The following is a 14,857-nucleotide window of genomic DNA, read 5'->3' as shown; positions in this document are numbered from 1 at the left end:
AAAAAAAAATATGTGGGGTAGATTGGCCTCTGCAGAAGACTACTATTCCTGCAGGGGGAAAAATTCCCATACTGGGCACAGAAATAGTTTTGCCTGAATAACAAAATCAGGATTATAATAAATAAAGGCATAGCTTCACCCATAGAGTTAAAGAAGTAACATGTTTTCTCTCAGTAGATTTAAAACTTGGTCTGTTAAAGAGGAAAGAGCTTGATTTAAAACCTGATGTTATTCTCTATGAAGCCTTGGCAAGTCACACAGCTTTGTGACTATCAGATCTTTTATCAATGGGATGACAAAACTTACATGTACCACCAGGAAGGGCAACAAGAACTAAATGCTAACATACATAAAGTGCTTAGCCTAAAATCCAACCAAAATAGTCTGCTCTATGTATTTTAATCTTCACCATAGTCAGTTCCTAAATGAATCTGAGCTGATGGCAAGACAAGGATGGAATTTGAAAGAACTAAGGTTAGACATTTAATCTTTTAAATCTAAAACCAAAAAAAGTAATATAAATACTAAAATATAAATGCTTACAAACATTTTTTACAAAATATATACCAAACACATACTAAGAGGAGTAATTGACTATGGGTATCATATTTCTGGATTCCATGAGGTAGAAAATTGAAAACATAAAATAAAAAAAGATCATAGAACTTTTTTTCTCCAGAGTAAGAAAATAACACACCACAAAACAAAAGAAGTTGCCATTTATTATCCCCAACATCTATAATAAAAGAAGATTAATGTGCTAATTAGACCGGACGTCCTTCCAGGGAAGCTGGGGCTGTGAGGGAAGCCCGGTTCCTGGCGGCCATAAAGCCAGGGTTTTTGTGCACCGGGCCTCTAGTCTATAATAATAAAAGATTAATGTGCTAATTAGACCGGACGTCCTTCCAGGGAAGCTGGGGCTGTGAGGGAAGCCCGGTTCCTGGCGGCCATAAAGAAGCCAGGGTCCCTGATGCCTGAGGGAAGCCAGTGCTGGCAGCCAGCTGGGGTAAGGAAGGCCTACTCTTGCTGAATTTCATGCATCGGGCCTCTAGTTTCATTATAATAGGGAAGTTGTATATAACTGGCCTAAATATATCTGGAAGGAGAAATCATGTTCAGATGACACAATCATTGTGCTCCTTGATATTTAACCAAATGAAGTGAAAACTTAAATGCATATTACTAAGTGAAAGAAGTAAATCTGAAAAGTGGGCATGCTATATGATTCCAACTATATAGCATTCTGGAAAAACAAAATAGCTATGGAGACAGTGAAAAATCAGTGGTTTCCAGGAATTAGAAGAGAGAGAGGAATAAATTGGCAGAACTCAGAGGATTTTGAGTTCAGTTAAAGTATTCTGTGTAATAGTGGATACATTTGTCCAAACCCACATACTGTAAAACACCAAGAGTGTACTCTAATGGAAACTATGGATGATAAAAGTGTATGAATGTAGGTTCATCAATTGCAGGAAAGTATCCCTCTGATGTTGGATGTTGATAGTGGGGGAGGCTATGTGTGTATATAAGGACAGGTGTTATGTGTGAATTCTTTCTTCCTTCTAGTCAATTTTGCTGGGCACCCAAAATTGATTTATAAATAAAGTCTATTAGAAATTATGAGCAGATATCTCAGATGCTACCTGGTTATACCTCTTTACCACCTCTCCCTCAAACACACCTACTACCTTATGAGGAGTTCCTTATGAGTAGTTAATGAGGAGGAAAAGCATAGGTATGATTTACAAATGAATCAGTATGGTATGCAAATACTACCCAGAAAGAGTGTCTGTGAAAGTCACTGGTGCAGTGGGCAGAATATTCTGCAGCATATTTGACTTTGCATAACAGTGGAAGGAAAGATTTCCTGAAGTACATCAATTCAGGAGCAAAGTCCAACATGTTGGTTAGGGATTTGGAGAAATCAGAATTGGGAAATCAGTGACAAGGGATTTATGTTGTGTGTGTGTGAGGAGGGGAGGGTTATTTGTATAGACCTCTTTGAATGAGCTGAGTGTGAAGCAATCCATCACTTATGCAAATACTGATCAGAGGGCATCATACCAAAGGAAGCTCTCAGTAATAAGATGGGCAAAATAGCTTGCTCTTTTTTTTTAACAGTCAAGCACTTTCCCCAGTCACCCTCATCCTTATTCAATAGGCCCATGTATAAAGTGTACTTGGTGACTGGGATAGTGACTGTGCATGGGTTCAACAATATTGTATTTTCATTACCAGAGTTGACTTGGCTTCTACCACTTCTGAGTGCTCAACCTGCTCACAACAGAGGCCATCGTTAAGCAATGAATATGGTATCATTTCCAATGGACCATCAGGCTATCTGGTATCAGAGTGATTATATTGAACCCCTTTGTCCTTCATGGGACAGACATATATTCTGGATATTGATTTCCCTTCTCTGCATGGAAAGATTGTGCCAAAACAACTGTTCATGGATTTACATAATGCTTTAATTGATTGTCGTGGAATCTCACACAATATTATCTCTAACCAGGGGGTACATTTTACAGCAATGGGCTTACATCCACAGAATTGACTGATTTTATTATGTGCTTTATGTGATTGGCTGAAGATTCATTTGTTACGACAAATAGGAGATGACAACTTGCAAGTTTAGGATGCTATTCTAAAGGATGTTATACATGCTTTAACCAATGACCAATAAATGGGTGCAACTTCTCCCATAGCCAAGAATTAAGTGGTAGGTGGGAGTGGCCCTTCCTACTATTACAGTTCATAATATACTTAGAAAAATATGCTTCTGTTATTGTCATAGTTAGTTATTAATATTAATAATATGAAGAGAGCAAGGGGGAGGCCAGACATTATAAGCCTGGTCATCTGGGAAGCTTCACCAGGAAGCTAAAGCTTCCTTCACACTCCAGGAAACCACCAGTCCACTCCCTGTAAATCACTGTGGGAAGGGATCACACAAAAAGAGAGATGGGTGCATGCACAGTGAAGTTGGATAACTTAGGGTAGGTGCTTGCCTGTTAGTCTAGCCTGGAAACCATGGATTGGTTAGGAGGGTGGACCTCAGTGCATGCCAGGAAAATCTTGGAAGACGGAAATCCACAAAGAGAGTCCCCTCTCTTGCCCACCCTTGCACCCCTTGTTCCACCTCGTTCTCTTGCTACATGATCCACATTTACCTGCTATGTGGCTTTAAGCAGCCGCATGGTATGGGCCATGCGGATCCCAACACAATGGACTGCATCTGGGAATACAAGCTAACCTAGCCAGACACTAAATTGGTGTGTACTTTAATATGGAGCAGAAACTCTGGACACTGGTTTTAATTCTGGCCCTGCTGAAGACAAGATTGGACTTCTTCCATGGCAGTACAGACAGAGATGGGACCTTAAAGGGGAACCCCTTTGATTTTATATCATCAGTAAAGCTTTCCATGCACCCCCATCCTCCCATGGGGGCACGAGGATTTCTTTTTCTCCACATCACCCCAAGAACTCCACTTACACCAATAACACTTCCATTCCCACAATAAGGCTTGTGGTTGGAAATCCTTGTATACAATGGAGAAATATTTGCACCAGAAAACAAGGTCATGGATGGGATCTTTTTAAGCTCTTCATGCCACTAAACCAATAGGCAAAGAAGGGAATTGCTGTATTTTAGGTAATTAAATCTAATTGTAAGGGGAAATACGGTTGTTGCTACACAATGGGACAAAGGAGATTGTTTGGAATCCAGAGGCTTCACAGTTGGGCAAGGGAGTAACAAGATGTGGTGCCTCTTGTTACTTCCTTGCCCAACTCTCCTCATCAACTGAACATCGCAACAACCCAATAAAGGAAGGACTACAGGACTCAGATACTTCAGGAATAAAGGTCTATGACACTCAACCAGATAAAACCCTCATCCATACAGGTGCTGCCAGAAGGGAAGGGCAGCACAGAACAGGAGGAGAAAGGCAGCTATGGTTTACCAATTTGCTTCATGAATCGTCAGAGAGGAGAACAATATAGCACTATGCTTTATGTTCCTTTTATTTCTTCTCCCCCACACACCACCACTATTTTAATGAATAATGTCAGTAGTGGCTAATGTTTTAGGTGAAGTATGAGCAAAATGACATCACCCGATATGCTAAATTGTGTGACTTCATGCAACCCCTTTGGTAGAGACAATTTTATCTCTGACGGTCAAGAATGGATACTAAAGTACAAAAGAAGTGGGCTTGACAATGTTAGGTATCTTTCATTTGCCCCTCTAGCTCCACTCTCCACCCTTCTTCAACCTGCTCTGTGCCCCAAGAGGCTGACCTATATGAACTATATTGATGAGATCTCATGACTTCTGATTTCCAACTGGGTTCAGCTAATGGGGAACCAGGAAGAGATCAGAAGGAAGCAGAAAAGTGAGATCAAGGTATTTTTTCTCTGAAATGTCAGCTCAGGCTGACAATGACCATGCTCTGTTCAAGGTGGCCTTCTATACACAACTCTTACCTTCCTAGTTCTAGTCCCTACAGGCCTAGAAGTAGTAAAAGCTAATTTTTACTAGTCCCAGGTTACTGCACTATGCCACGTGGTTCTTCTACACTCTGTCAACACCTTTGTAAATAACCAGTTTGTGAATAAGCCCTTTCAAATGATCCTAATTTGTATACATCATCTGTTAAATGATTGGGTCTCTAATTAATACAATCCTCCTGGGCAGTGTTCTTAGTACAGCCTACTATCTAGGGTGAGATGGGGAGTGTGTATGTGCCAGATATCTATATGCAAATTTCTAAAGGGTTACTCTATACATGCGTATATATGGATATATATTAGGGGTAATCAAATTTTACCCTGTGACTTGATTACAAGTGTCTTTTAGAAATTGTTAAAGATTTATGCAAAATTACAAAGGACTATTGAGCATATAGAAATCATACATATTGAGCATCTAGAAATATGTGGCCATCATGCAGAAGCACCAACTACTTAATAGCCATAGAATACCTTTTGTTAAGTTTCAATTTTTTTAGCTAATATTCATTTTTCTATTTTAATTTTGCTTCTTATGTACTGAAATATTATTGTGGTTAGTTTGAGCTACATTCCATCATGGATTTTATTCACTGGTTTCCCTACTGTTCATTTGTGATATATTTAATGAGGTTTTAATCACTGCTCTGTTGTACTGGTAAAATCTTTATCCAATAAAGAGGATATAATAAAGGAAATTATGTTCTTGTGGATTATATCTGAAGATCTAGGTAAATTAATTCTATGAAGGTTGAATTAGGAAGTAGATGTGATTCATATTTAAAACAAATGTAGGTAAACTAATTGAATGAAGATTAGAATGTTGGGTGGCTGGGTTGAAAATAATATATATATGGATAACCAAATAATTACTTATTTAGGGAGGGCACTAAATAAAAGGATTACAATTATCTCTGTAAAAAGAAACAATCCATATCATGAAGAGAAGATGGGAGAAAATGAAGTCTTAAAATATACAGGGAGCCTGGCTGGTGTGGCTCAGTGGTTGAGCAATGATCTATGAACCAGAAGGTCAGGGTTTGATTCCTAGTCAGGGCACAATTCCCAGTCGGCACATTCCTGGGTTGCAGGCTCAGTCCCTGGTGGGGGTGTGTGCAGGAGGCATCCAATCAATGATTCTCTTTCATCATTGATGTTTCTATCTCTCTCTCCCTCTCCCTTCCTCTCTGAAATCAATAAAAATATATTTTTTAAAATACAGGGAATTTATTTTACTATTTACACTTTGGTGATAGATCAATATGGATACATACACACATGGAGGGTTTAAAACCTAAAATTCCCATTGGTTATCTCATATAATTGTAGGGTTGCTTGAGACATCTCCAAGGCCTGCATATTTAATCTCCACACTGCACTGCCCTTAAAGTTGGCATAACAATTGTGCACCTAAGATTGCAAATGAAGTTCACCGCAAGAGTTGCAACATAGACTAAAAAAAACCAAACAGTAATTTATGCCATGTTCCTGTTTCATAGCACTTAGTGGCAACCATATAACTGTTTTTAGGTAAATGATTGGCAGCTAAGTTCTAATCTAGGTTCTGAATTGGGATGGGAGGGATGTAACCTTATGGTTATCAATGGACAGCTGCAACTATTTATGTACAGAAAAAGCTTAGTACTACTCATATAAAAAGGGATTTCCAAGTCCAGAGACAAAGTATATAAACACTATAACAATCCTGCCATGAGTTTTGGAAATAGATAACACAGTGTCCCTTTGTTTGGTGTGACCCTTAATTTCCTATAGTAGTCCCTCAGAGAAAGGTGGGGGAGGGAGGATGTGTGTGTTGTCCGTTGGCCACACTATTATTTGAATCTTCTATGTTGATAAAATGTTGTCAAAGGAAAGGGGATGGACAATGGGTTAAATTTTTTTAAATTTTTGTATAAATTAAAGGTTTTTGGAGATATCCTGTTAAATAATTTCTATAAAACAGGTTTTCATGAAACTTCTATGTAGTCAGACTTAACTAAAAAATATAAATGCCTTCCTGAGTTATCAACATTATTTTTTAAAGCTATTTTTTTAAAAAAATAGTCTTTATTAATTTAGAGAGAGAGGAATGTAGAGAGAGAGAAACATAGATGTGAGAGAGAAACATTGGTTGTCTCCTGCACGCACCCCAATTGGGGACTGAACTAGCAACCTAGGCATGTGCCCAGACCTGGAATCGAACATAAAGTATTCAAATAATAGTGTGGCAACCTTTCAGTGCATGGCATGACACTCAACCAACTGGGCAACAACAGTCAGTCAGGACTGTCTAAAGCTCTTTGATGAAATTCCAGAGTCTAAAACTACAAGGTGGGAACACTGACCTTATAGTTGGAAGGCCTGTTACACAGCACAATGTACAAACCAAATGTAGAGACTCACACTTTGAGGTTTCCCTCATTGTATGGAGAATAACCTGTCTTTTACAAGGTCATCAAGATTTTTCTCTCTCTATTTTTTAAAAATTCTTTAATGTTTAAAGTATTACATATAGTATTACATATGTTTCCTTTTCCCTCCATTGACCTCTCCCAGCCACTACCACCACCCAGCACATGCCCTCATTCCCCTAGTCTATGTCCACTGGTTATGCTTATATGCATGCATACATGTTCTTTGGTTGATCTCTCACCCCCCTTCCCCCTGCCTTCCCTTTGAAGTTTGACGGTCTGTTCGATGTGTTTCTGTCTCTGGATCTATTTTTGTTCATCAGTTTATGCTGATCATTATATTCAGGGGTCCTCAAACTACGGCCCGCGGGCCACATGCTTGGTGGTCTAGGTTCATTTTTTTTGCAAGTATCTGTCCAATTTTCCCAACAATATTTATTGAAGAGATTGTCTTTACTCCATTGTATGCTCTTGCCTCCTTTTTCAAATATTACTTGAATATAAGGGTTTGGGTTGATTTCTGGGTTCTCTGTTCTGTTCCATGGGTCTAGTTGTCTGTTCTTGTGCCAGTACCAAGCAGTTTTGAGAACAGTGGCTTTGTAATTAGCTTGATATCTGGTATTGTGATCCCCCCAACTTTATTCTTCTTTCTCAATATTGATGCTTTGAGGAAACTACATACTGTTTTCCACAGTGGCTGCACCAGTCTGCATTCCCACCAGCAGTGCACAAGGGTTCATTTTTCTCCACATCCTCACCAGCAGTTGTTGTTTGTTGATTTGTTGAAGATAGCCATTCTGACAGGTGTTAGATGGTATCTCATTGTTGTTTTGTTTTCCATCTCTGGGATGATTAATGACTTTGAGCATGTTTTCATAGGTCTCTTGGCTTTCTGTATGTCCACTTTCAAAAGGTATCTAAGTCCTTTGCTCATTGTTTGATTGGATTGTTTACCGTCCTTTTATTAATATGTATGAGTTCCCTATAAATTTTGGAGATATAACATTGGCAAATATGTTCTCCCATGCAGTGGGCTTTCTTGTTGTTTTGTTGATGGTTTCTTTTGCTATGCAGAAGCTTTTTATTTTGATGTAGTCCCATTTGTTTATTTTCTCCTTAGTTTCCACTGCCCTAGGAGCTATATCGGTAAAGATATTGCTAGGACATATGTCTGACATTTTGCTGCCTATTTATTCTTCTAAGATTTTTATGGTTTCCCATCTTACGTTTAAATCTTTTATCCATTTTGAGTTTATTTTTGTGTATGGTGTAAGTTGGTGGTCTAGGTTCATTTTTTTTGCAAGTATCTGTCCAATTTTCCCAACAATATTTATTGAAGAGATTGTCTTTACTCCATTGTATGCTCTTGCCTCCTTTTTCAAATATTACTTGAATATAAGGGTTTGGGTTGATTTCTGGGTTCTCTGTTCTGTTCCATGGGTCTAGTTGTCTGTTCTTGTGCCAGTACCAAGCAGTTTTGAGAACAGTGGCTTTGTAATTAGCTTGATATCTGGTATTGTGATCCCCCCAACTTTATTCTTCTTTCTCAATATTGATGCGGCTATTCTGGGTCTTTTTTTATTCCAGATGAATTTTTTTGGAGAGTTTGTTCTAGGTCTCTGAAATATGCCATTGGTATTTTAATGGGGTTTGCATTAAATCTATAGATTGACTTGGGTAGTATGAACACTTTAATGATGTTGATTCTACCATTCAATGAACATGGTATATTCTTCCATTTATTTATATATTCCTCTATCTTTTTTTTAAATGTCCTGTAGTTTTCCAAGTACAGGTCTTTTACGTCCTTAGTTAAGTTTTTTCCTAAGTATCTTAATTTTTTGTAGCAATGGTAAATAGGATTGTCATTTTGGTTTCTATTTCTTTGAGTTCATTATTGGAGTATAAAAAAACCCTAGATTTTTTGGTGTTAATTTTTTATCCTGCTACATTGCCAAATTCATTTATTAAATCTAGTCATTTTTTGGTGAAGTCTTTAAGGTTTTCTATGTAAACATATCATTTCATCTGTGAATAATAGCAGTTTTACTTCTTCTTTTCCAATTTGGATGCCTTTCATTTCTTCTTCTTGTCTGATCACCATGGCTAGCACTTCCAGTACTATGTAGAACAGGAATGGTGAAAGTGGACATCCCTGTCTTGTTCCTGTTCTTAGGGAAAATGGTTTTAATTTTTGCCTATTGAATATGATGTTGGCTGTAGGTTTGTCATATAAGGCTTTTATTATGTTGAGGTATTATCCCTCTATTATCACTTTGCTGAGAGTTTTTATCAAGAAAGAGAGTTGGATTTTGTCAAATGCTTTTTCTGCATCAATTGACATGATTATATGATTTTTGTCTCCCAATTTGTTTATGTGATATATCCCGTTTATTGATTTGCAAATATTATACCATCCTTGCATCCTTGGAATAAATCCCACTTGGTCATGGTGTATGATCTTTCTAATGTAATGCTGTATCAGATTTTCTAGAATTTTGTTGAGGATTTTAGCATCTATGTTTATCAGGGATATTAGCCTATAATTATCTTTGTATTGTCTTTATCTGGTTTTGGTATTAGGGTGATGCTGGTTTCATAGAAAGAACTTGGAAGTGTTCCTTCCTCTTGAATCTTTTGGAATAGTCTGAGGAGGATAGGTTTTAGTTCTTCTTTGAATATTTGGTAAAATTCCCATGTAGAGCCTCTGGCCCAGGGCTTTTGTTTGCTGGGAGTTTTTTTGATGACTGCTTCAATTTCCTCCATAGTTATTGGCCTATTCAGATTTATTTTATTCTTTCTGATTGAGTTTTGGAAGGTTGTATTTTCTAGGAATATGTCCATTTCTTCTGTTACAGACGGCCAGAGAAAAACCAAGCCACGCTTAGAGAAAGGTAGTTACATTTTATTATTAAATTCTGTGCAGGCCCAGAGAAAAATGTGTCTTTCAAATTCTGGGCCCCCGAACATGGAAGAAATTCCTCTATTTATACTTTTTCCAGTCCTTTGTCTCCCAAATTTGGAATGAGACTTCCGGGCCTTCTGAGAAAGAAGGCCTGCATGCTGGGAAGGGGCCTTGAGACCATATCTCAAGGCCTGGCCTGGTGTCACACTGACAACTCTGTCTGGGACATAGTTTACAGCCTCTCTGGAATGTGAGTAGTCTTATTTTCCTTATTATTTAAGCAAGCAAGCATTTACAAAAGCCATACTATCAGGGTTAAAATTTCAAACAGCAGTTTTTATATAAGATGGATGCTTCACTTCTAGGTTGACGAATGTGTTGGAATAGAGTTGTTCATAGGTTAGACCATTGGAAAACACATATATAATTACATATTGTTTTTGTGATTAATCACTATGCTTTAATTATGTTCAATTTGTAACAATGAAATTGGGGGTCACCACAACATGAGGAACTGTATTAAAGGGTCACGGCATTAGGAAGGTTGAGAACCACAGGTCTAGAGGATTTATCCAGTGATGTCAATGGGGTATTAAAGTCCCCTACTATGATTGTACTGCTGTCAATCTCTCCTTTGATATCTTCCAGAAGTTTTTTTATGTATTTGGGTGTTCCTGCATTGGGTGCATGTATGTTTACCAGAGTTGTATCCTCTTCTTGTATCGATCCCTTTAGTATTATGAAGTGGCCTTCCCTATCTCCTGTTATGGCCTTCACTTTGAGGTTTATTTTGTCAGATGTAAGTATTGGTAGCCCAGCTTTTTTTGCTTTTTTTTTCATTTCCATTTGCCTGAAAAATATTTTTCCATCATTTAACTTTCAGTCTGTGCAAGTCCCTTGTTCTGAGGTGGGTCTCTTGTAGACAGCATATATATGGGTCATCTTTTCTTATTCATTCAGTCACTCAATGTCTTTTGATTGGAGCATTTAGTCCATTTATATTTAACCTTATTATTGATAGGTACTTGTTTTTAGCCATTTATAGTCTTTATGCTTAGATAATTTATTACAAGTTTTTCTTGTTTTTTGAGGGAGGACTGTAATGCAATGAACTTCCCTCTCAGGACTACTTTCATGGTGTTCCATAGATTTTGGATTGTTTTGTTTTCATTGTCATTTGTTTATAGGGTGTGTTTTATATCTTCTTTGAGCTATTTGGTAACCCAATCATTGTTTAATATTCAGCTTCCAAGTGTTTGAATTTTTTGATTGCTTTTATTGTAGTTTATTTCTAATATTATGCCATTGTGATCTGAGAAGATGCTTGATACAATTTCAATCTGCTTGAATTTGTAGAAACTTTTGCCTGTGACCTAATAAGTGATCTATCTTTGAAAATGTCCCATGTGCACTTGAGAAGAATGTATATTCTGTAGCTTTGGGGTGAAATGTTCTATAAGATGTCAATTAAGTCCATCTGATCTAGAGAGTCATTTAGGATTGCTGTTTCTTTGTTGATTTTTTTGTCTAGAGCAGCAGTTCTCAACCTGTGGGTCGCTACCCCTTTGGGAGTCGAACGACCCTGACCCCGTTGGGGGTCGAACGACCCTTTCACAGGGGTCGCCTAAGACCATCGGAAAACACATATATAATTACATATTATTTTTGTGATTAATAACTATGCTTTAATTATGTTCAATTTGTAACAATGAAATTGGGGGTCACCACAACATGAGGAACTGTATTAAAGGGTCACGGCATTAGGAAGGTTGAGAACCACAGGTCTAGAGGATTTATCCAGTGATGTCAATGGGGTATTAAAGTCCCCTACTATGATTGTACTGCTGTCAATCTCTCCTTTGATATCTTCCAGAAGTTTTTTTATGTATTTGGGTGTTCCTGCATTGGGTGCATGTATGTTTACCAGAGTTGTATCCTCTTCTTGTATCGATCCCTTTAGTATTATGAAGTGGCCTTCCCTATCTCCTGTTATGGCCTTCACTTTGAGGTTTATTTTGTCAGATGTAAGTATTGGTAGCCCAGCTTTTTTTGCTTTTTTTTTCATTTCCATTTGCCTGAAAAATATTTTTCCATCATTTAACTTTCAGTCTGTGCAAGTCCCTTGTTCTGAGGTGGGTCTCTTGTAGACAGCATATATATGGGTCATCTTTTCTTATTCATTCAGTCACTCAATGTCTTTTGATTGGAGCATTTAGTCCATTTATATTTAACCTTATTATTGATAGGTACTTGTTTTTAGCCATTTATAGTCTTTATGCGCTGTGTTCCTTCTTCCCTTTCTATTTCTTCTTTTTACAACAGTCCCTTTAGCATTTCTTTCATTGCTGGCTTGGGAGTGATAAACTCTCTTAGTCTTTTTTGTTTGTTTGTTTTTTGTTTGTTTTTTTGTGAAGCTCCTGATTTCCCATTCAATTTTGAATGACAGCCTTGCTGGGAAGAGTATTCTTGGATTCAGTCCCTTGCTTTGCATCACTTTGTATACTTCATTCCATTTCCTTCTGACCTGATGTGTTTCTGTTGAGAAATCATTTGATAATCTAATGGGAGATCTTTTGTAAGTAATTCTCTGTCTCTCCCTTACAGCCTTTAAGATTCTCTTTTTCTCCTTAACATTTGCCATTGTAATCATGACATGTCTTGCTATGGGCCTTTTGGGGGTTCATCTTGTTTGGGACTTTCTGTGCTTGTGTGACATTTTCTTCCCTAAATCAGGGAAGTTTTCTGTCATTATTTCTTCAAATAGATTTTCTAATTCTCGATCCTCTCCTTGCTCTTCTGGCACTATATATACACACACACACGCACATACAGTGCGTGAAATTTGTGCATGGGAGGGTGGTCCCCTCAGCGCAGCCTGCACCCTCTCCAATCTGGGAGGCCTTGTCACCCCTAATTTCCCCCCAGCCTGGTCATCCCTTATTGCCCCCCATGCCATCCTGGTTGCCCCCATCTGCCACCCCCACTGGCCTGGTCGCCCCATGCATCCTGCTGTTCAGTCATTTGGTTGTCCCTCACTAACCCCCGGCTGACGTGGTCACCCCATGCAACCTGATGTTCAGTCATTTGTTCATCCCTCACTAACCTCCCTGCCATCCTTGTCGCCCCACGCAGCCAGCTGTTCAGTCATCCATCCATCCGGTTGTTTCAGTCGTGACAGCCCCTGGCTTTTTATATAATAAGATATATATATACATAACTTTGTGTTTCTGTTGAGAAATCACTTGATAATCTAATGGGCGATCTCTTGTATGTAACTTTCTGTCTCTCTCTTGCAGCCTTTAAGATTCTCTTTGTCCTGAACATTTGCCATCGTAATTACGGTAGTCTTTGTGTGGGTCTTTTCGGCTTCACCTTGTTTTGGACTCTCTGTGCTTGTGTGACTTTTTTCTTCCCCACATCAGGGAAGTTTTCTGACATTATTTCTTCAAATAGGTTTTCTAACCCTTGTTCTTCTTTCTGTCATTCTGGCACCCCTATTATTCATATGTTGCTTCATTTCATGTTGTCACAAAGCTCCCTTAGGCTCTCCTTTCTGGTTTCTAATTTTTTCTCCAATGGCTGTTCAAGTTGGGAGTGTTTCCTGCTCTATCTTCTAACTCACTAATTTGTTCTTTTGCTTCTTCTAGTCTACTGTTGAAACCTTCCATAGTGTTTTTTATTGTAGCTATACTATATGACCCTTACTCTGAATTCTTTTTTTGACATATTGCATGCCTCCATTTCATTTAGTGCCCTTTCTGCAATTCCTCCTTTTCTTTCCTTGGGTGTTTGTTTCTTTGTCTCCCTATTTTTTTCTGTCTCTTTCTGGCCCTGGGCACCTTGCTTAGGGTTTGAGGGGTTGAAGACCCTATCATGGCAATGGTTTGGAAATCGTTAGCCCAGAGGCTGTGTCTGCCTGAGTCTCATGCCTTTATTGTCTGTGCTCTGAGTTATATCCCCTTGTCCCAAGGATCTGGTCCCTCAGTTGTCTGCTTCAGGTGCTTGGGCTTATGGGAGCATGTGCGCAGTTCCTCTAATGTGCAAATCCATGTGAGGACCCAGAGCCCTCCATCATGCAATTCACTGTGCTGCCCTGGCAACTGTTGAAGGGTGGCACCCTAAGTACCTATGGCAGCACACTTGAAGCATGATCCTGTGACTCCTGGCTAGGCACACTGGTTTGCTCTGGGTCACCCTGGCAGCCCTTTTCTATGACCCAGAGTGAGGCATGTGCTCGAATTTTCCAGGTAGCCACTTCAGGACTGTCCCAAGGGCCGGGGAGAAGCAGGTGCAGGTTGCTCTGGGTTGCATAGTCACAGCTCCTCTGTGGCATGAGTAAGGTGCATCCCAGGTTACTTTAGGTTGCCTTGGCAGCAAGACCCTGGGCTCGGGGTGGAGTGGGTGCAGGTTGCTCTGAGTAGCACAGCCTCCACTTTCTTGTAGCCCAGAGTGAGATGCACACTAGGTTGCTCCAGTTTTCCCCTCCTAAGTGTGGAGCGGGGGCAGGTTGCTCTGGGTCACTCAGTCCTTGCTCCCCTGTTGCCTTGGATGAGGTGTGCATTGGGTTGCTCAGGATGGCCCTGGCAGGACTGTCCTGGGGACCAGGATGGAGTGGGCGCAGGTTGCTCTGGGTTGCACAGTCAGAACTCCCCTGTGGCCCAGACTGGGCGTGCTCTGGGTTGCTCCAGGTTGCCTTGACAGCAGGTCCCAGGGTTGGGGGTGGAGCAGGTGCCAGGTGCTCTGAGTCAGGCTAGCAGCATGGTTCCTGGGTCTGGGGAGGGGTTGGGACAAAGGGTTCCCCCTGGCTTGCACTCGCTGTGGGGTCCTGGAGACCGATCCTAGATCAGGGGTGGGCAAACTTTTTGACTCGAGGGCCATAATGGGTTCTTAAACTGGACCGGAAGTCTGGAACAAAAGCATGGATGGAGTGTTTGTGTGAAGTAATATAAATTCAAAGTAAACATCTACACTAATAAAAGAGAAACATGGTAATTGGCGTACGACCGCTACCCTTTTCATTGGCTAAT

The sequence above is a fragment of the Myotis brandtii genome, unplaced genomic scaffold, assembly GCF_000412655.1.
Source record: "Myotis brandtii unplaced genomic scaffold, ASM41265v1 scaffold259, whole genome shotgun sequence".
NCBI classification, from domain to species: domain Eukaryota; kingdom Metazoa; phylum Chordata; class Mammalia; order Chiroptera; family Vespertilionidae; genus Myotis; species Myotis brandtii.
The sequence above is the reverse complement of the archived record's forward strand: the minus strand, read 5'-3'. Positions refer to the sequence as shown.